Source organism: Coffea arabica, chromosome 8c (assembly GCF_036785885.1).
Source record: "Coffea arabica cultivar ET-39 chromosome 8c, Coffea Arabica ET-39 HiFi, whole genome shotgun sequence".
NCBI lineage: Eukaryota > Viridiplantae > Streptophyta > Magnoliopsida > Gentianales > Rubiaceae > Coffea > Coffea arabica.
The window spans coordinates 10,683,256-10,688,743 of NC_092325.1; positions in this window are offsets into that span (position 1 = coordinate 10,683,256).

Sequence of the window (5,488 nt, forward strand, 5' to 3'; positions counted from 1 at the left end):
CTCTTCCTCTGAGATTGAGAGTTTTGGATTAGATATGGAAGTTTTGGGGAAAAGGGATTCGGATTTTAATCTTGTATACAACTTTTTGGCGAATTTAGAATGACTGCTTTGATTAGCGATGGTAAAAGGCACTATTGGAGAGAAAAGGTTATAATTTCTCCTTGAGCAAGCCTATTAAAGATAAGTATAGTGTGGAACTTGAGATCTAAGGACCTAGAATAGGAGTAAGTGGCATCGTATCTTGAGGTCTTACCCTATTTGTGTTTAGATTTCTCACCTATCTCCTTTAAGAATAGCCAAGATGAGTTCTATGGATGACTTGAAAGTAACAAATAAAAGAGACATCTGGTTAGAGTTGTGATTTGTGATTAGCTTATCATTTGGATGCTTTGATTTGTTTGGCAGGCTCTTATTTGGTTTTAAGTGAATCGGTGATATAAAAAATTTGAAAAGTTTACACGAGGAAATAGAAATTCGTCAAAGGAGGTGGAGTACCCAAAAGAAATGAGTCGCACACTAGGAAGGACGATGGAAATAAGAGTATATGGAGAAAACTGAGTGACTGGACAAGGACATGGAACTGAAAAAGAAATGCGAGGAGATACCAGAGGAGGTGCGAGATAAGTTTGAATTGGTGCATTCTATTGTTTAAGTTGCATCTCATGACATTCATAGCACTCAACTTAAAAAGGGGTGGAGGAAACTCCCGCGATACTAAAGGGAAACGTAAAGAGACTAGTGAAAAGGGAACTTGTTATGAAGGATAAAGGGAGGAGGAAAAGAAAGAATGGACACATCAAGAATTAGTAATGTTTTACCTAAAATCAAGGTTCGCCAACTCGGCCGAGTCCGAGACGACTAGGCAGAGTCATAACTGGAACGGTAGGTGCCGTTCTGATACCGATACCTGAAACGCTAATTACACCATATCCGATTTGAATCGCTCTGAATTAGCCGATATCGTCCGAATTAGAATCGTGTAGCAAGATAACAGCCAAATTCACGGATTCGACTCGGATATGTACTGGTAAACAAGTTTAAACAGCAACTAGGAAGCCATAACCAAACCAAAAAGGAACAAACACCGAAAGGACACAAAAGGCATCGCACCACAGCTAGCTATGGCTGTTGCAGAGCTTTTTACAAAACCAAACAAAATTCAAATAGAGAAGTATATTATTGTCCTGCAATTACAAAAGGTGGTCCACCACAGCTATACGGTTGTTGCAATCTTTTCCCATGCTTTATTGTTTCATTTTTCAACCACAAAGACAACTAACTAGAGAAAGGGAGAAATTTAGGGGAAAGTGGGGCTCAAAACATACCAGCAATTTCAAATCAGCTGGAGAAATTTAGGGGAAAGAGTGCTCAAAACAACCGGCTGGAGAAATTTAGGGGAAAGTGGGGATAAAGGGAGAACCATACCAGCAATTTCTGCATAATCCATCACTACCTTTTGAGCTTCACTCCAGAATCAAGGTGACGGTCGGCTGGAGAAACAAGCCGATCGATTCTTCAATTTCTTCATCATTCGACTGCGGCTCAAAACAGAGGTGACGATAGGCTGTTGGAGGAAGACAACAATAGCGGGAAAGGGAAAGCAAAAGAAACAATGAAGGTGACGGCCGGCTCTTCAATTTCCACATTATCTGGCTGTGAAGGAGGTGAAAATAGTGAGAAACGGAAATTGGGAAAAAAATGAAGGGAAGAGTCAGAGGAAGATACGGCTAAAAATGAAGGAAAGACTCGGGGAAGACTCTAGTGAGGTGCGGCTGCACTAAACAGAAGATGGGCTTTTGTACCGTGTAGCAATTGGTTTTTTTTTTTATTGTATTAAACTAAACACTGCTATTTCCTTTGTGTACTGAGATTTGTATTGTATTATGTAAGATATGATGATTTTATTCTTATATATACTTTTTATCTCATATAAAATAGAATTAGAACGTACACATTATTCTAAAATCATTTATTGCTAATGCTATAGGCCCTTATGGTAATGACAACATTATTTTATTTAATAATTAGTAACTATATATGATAATGTAGGTATTTAGTAAATTTAAGTTGATAATTGTGCTTTTTATGATATTTTCTATTTTTAGCAATTTTTCAGATTTTTTGAAAATTTTTATATATTATAATATGTGTATCACCCGATATTCATCCGATATGCCGCGACGGATATGGAACAACCGAGACCGCGACGTGATCGAGATCCGCAACGGCGAACCATGCCTGAAATAGTTGTATCTGTGGGAAAATACGCGGTGAACGTCTCACGTAATAAGTTGTATCTTTTGAAGGAGGTGCGATTAGAGAAGGTAGTACATGTCTAGTGATTTAATTGTAGACATGAGAGGAGATGTACTTTGAAGACTATTTGTCAATGCATAGCATATGATTTCACGATCTAGCAAGAGTAATAACCAAGTTTCGTAGTTACGATTTCTCCTTTTCATCGAGTTCTTAAGTTTATATCACCTTACACAATTTGACGCCTTCGTTGAACCTTAGCATATTTTCCCTTAGGCAAGCTTGTGGTAGCACCATGAGTGAGAACAAGCCACTTGAAAATTGGAGAAAAATCTTGTAGCATCAAGTTTTATGCGAGCAAATGTTAGAATTTCAAGGATGAAATTCTTTTAAAGGGGAGAGAGTGTGAGGTCTCGAAAATTATTTTATATTTTTCTTATAATTTCTCTTATTTGAATAAGTTAATTTATATTTTCTTTTGGTTTAATTCACTTGCCTTAATTTCTTAAATACTTTAACAATTCAGTTAAGAGTTTTATCTTTTCTTTTATAATTAGCTGCATGTTGAGTCTCGTAGTGCATTGTGATAGCGCAATCAACTAGTGAGGTTTGTGCAATAAATTTGGTGGAATAGAGGGACTTTTGTGCAAAAGAAATTATGTAATAAAAGGTGTTAAGAAAGGATTGAAGGGACACTAGATATTTGGAGCTTTAGAGACAATTGGATAGACGTGGCTTGGATTCTTGGCAAGTGTCACTCATCCACTCAACTTTGACTAAAGACTAACCTTGATAATTATCCAACTAAGCTTCCATTCATCACAATTTCTTCTTCTTTTCCCCTTGCTTGAGGTGAGAGGTCTTTCTTCTTCATTTTCCAGCCAAGAGAGTAGGAAACATTTGAGGGAAGCTAAGAAATTTTCCTTGTCCTGCTCCAACCTTTCATCCGAGAGTGAGAGAGAGAGAGAGAGAGAAAGACTGAAATCCTTACCCTTTCTTCATTATCTTGCAGCTGAGAGAGAGAGAGAGAGAGAGAGAGAGAGAGAGAGAGAGAGAGAGAGAGAGAGCTTTGTTCCTTTTCCCTTCTTGCAGCTAAGAGAGCCCTTACCTCCTTCCATCTTTCCCCAACAAATCAAAAAGAGAAAAACTCCAACATTCCAAGTTGCTGTTCTAGCCAAGAAATTGAGTGGTGGGTGAGAAGTTTTGTTCCTTTTCTAAGTCTTGAAATTGTGGAAGAAACTTGAGGGAGGGATTTCATCCATGACCAATTTCATAACCAAGGGGAAAGAGCTTGAGAAAGATTGGAGAAAATTTGCTTCATCCCTCTTGTTGCAGCTGAGAGAGAGAGGAAAAGAGTGGAAAGCCGCCAGCCTTGATTCTTCAATTTCCAACTTCAATTTCTTTGGGAAAAAAGATGTAAAGAGGGTTGTAAATCCTTCCTTCTTCCATGTCTTTTTAAGCTTTAAGGACGTAAGTCGAGTTTGAGTAGAAAAGAATGAGTTTTGGTGAAGAAAAGTTTCAATTTTCTTGCTAGAAATTCTGCTTAGCTGATGACAGATTTATTGTGGTAGTTAATGACAGATTTTGTGAAGTTTTTTTTTTAGTAAAATGCTTGGCTGAAACAAATATGCACTAGAAATAGATTTTTGCTAATTGCTTCATTTTATGTTCGATATATGATATGTTGTGTATTTGGTATTGTCAAACAAGTGAAGGCTTGAAATTTCAGGTGATAGTTACCCCTAAGCAGGTATAGTAAAATGATCATAACTTAGTGTAGAAAAATTGAATTGGAGTGCCGTTAGTTGCATTTGAAACTAAACTCAGAGAGCTTTCTAACGGTATGAATTTGAGCTGTGATTCATTTTAAATACACACCAGAAAATTGAAAAAGTTGACTGAAAATTCTGTCTTACACAAGTAAAAACTAGAATGTTGTAGTAGCTTGCAGCTCAATTTGGATCAATTTATGAATTGAATGTCTTTGAGGTGTCTTCTAAGGATTGTTAGTGCTTCAATCTAGTTTTAATGGGGCAAGTTGTATGATTTTTCGATATTTATAACTCAAGTTATGATTTTTCAAAGAAATGATGCTTGCTAGAATTCTTTTTGTTGGAACTGTGGGAGAGAAGTTGTGATTTTTCCAACTTTATATCTAAAACTTTGGTTGTAGATTAACATATTTTGACTCCATATATCTTAAGATATTTCAATTTTAGCAAGCATGCAAGTTTTTATAATGAAAATCTCGACTCTTGTGGCTGGAATTCTTGTTTGGAGGACCGCATGACTGCTAAAAAATCTGTAGTGTAGCCAATGATGAATCTTCTAATTTGACCTGGGTATTTTGGTGAAAATTGACTGAAAGATCGTGTTGTGTACCTTGTGTATGTTGTACTTTTGGTTGTATGAAAGTTTTTTTTTTTGATGAAAATTCGATTAATGGGGCTGAACTAAGGATAAAATGACTAATGAACTATATACTAGTTTGATAACCGGTTCGATGGAGCATCAGCTGTGATTCTGGTCGAAAATTGGAATGTCATGAGAAGTTTTTGTTGGATTTCAAAACTACATAATCTTATGGCAATGTTTATGTGAATACATGTCGAATTTGGTTGATGTTTGATGCATTAAATGAAATGTTTGTGAAGATATACAGCTGGAAACTTCAATTTTGAACCTGAGAATGCTATTATGCGTTTCCAAGCTTAGATTTCATCTTGTAACCTAAAATTTATGCATATATTATTCAAAAATATCCATACTCCTCTGTTTTACTCTGTATATTGTGATTGTCCTGATTTGGGAGGAAAATGCTACACCTTAGAAAAGAATAGGAGCTAGTTGAGCATGCAAAACTGTTTGACAGATTTGGGTTATTGGATGATTTCGATTGAATTGCTGAGTTTCTTTAGAAATTTTAACTCAATCTTAACAAAAAATTATCTATAATAGAATGATTATAAAATATGCATTAAATTTAAGGAAGTCAAGTAAGGAAATAGTTTCCAACTTGGGTATATGATGAATATATGCTAGGTGTATGCCTAATTTAGTTAGTTTTGTGGTCTAGAATAAGAGCCCTTTGTATTTTACAACTTGTAGACTTGATTGGGGTTATTTTGCTATCAAATCTAGCTTTAAAATTGGAGGAAAAATTTAAGAAAAAATAGTAGAGATGCTGCCCGTTTCTTTTCTTGTAGTGTAAGTGAAAGTGGAGATGTGATTT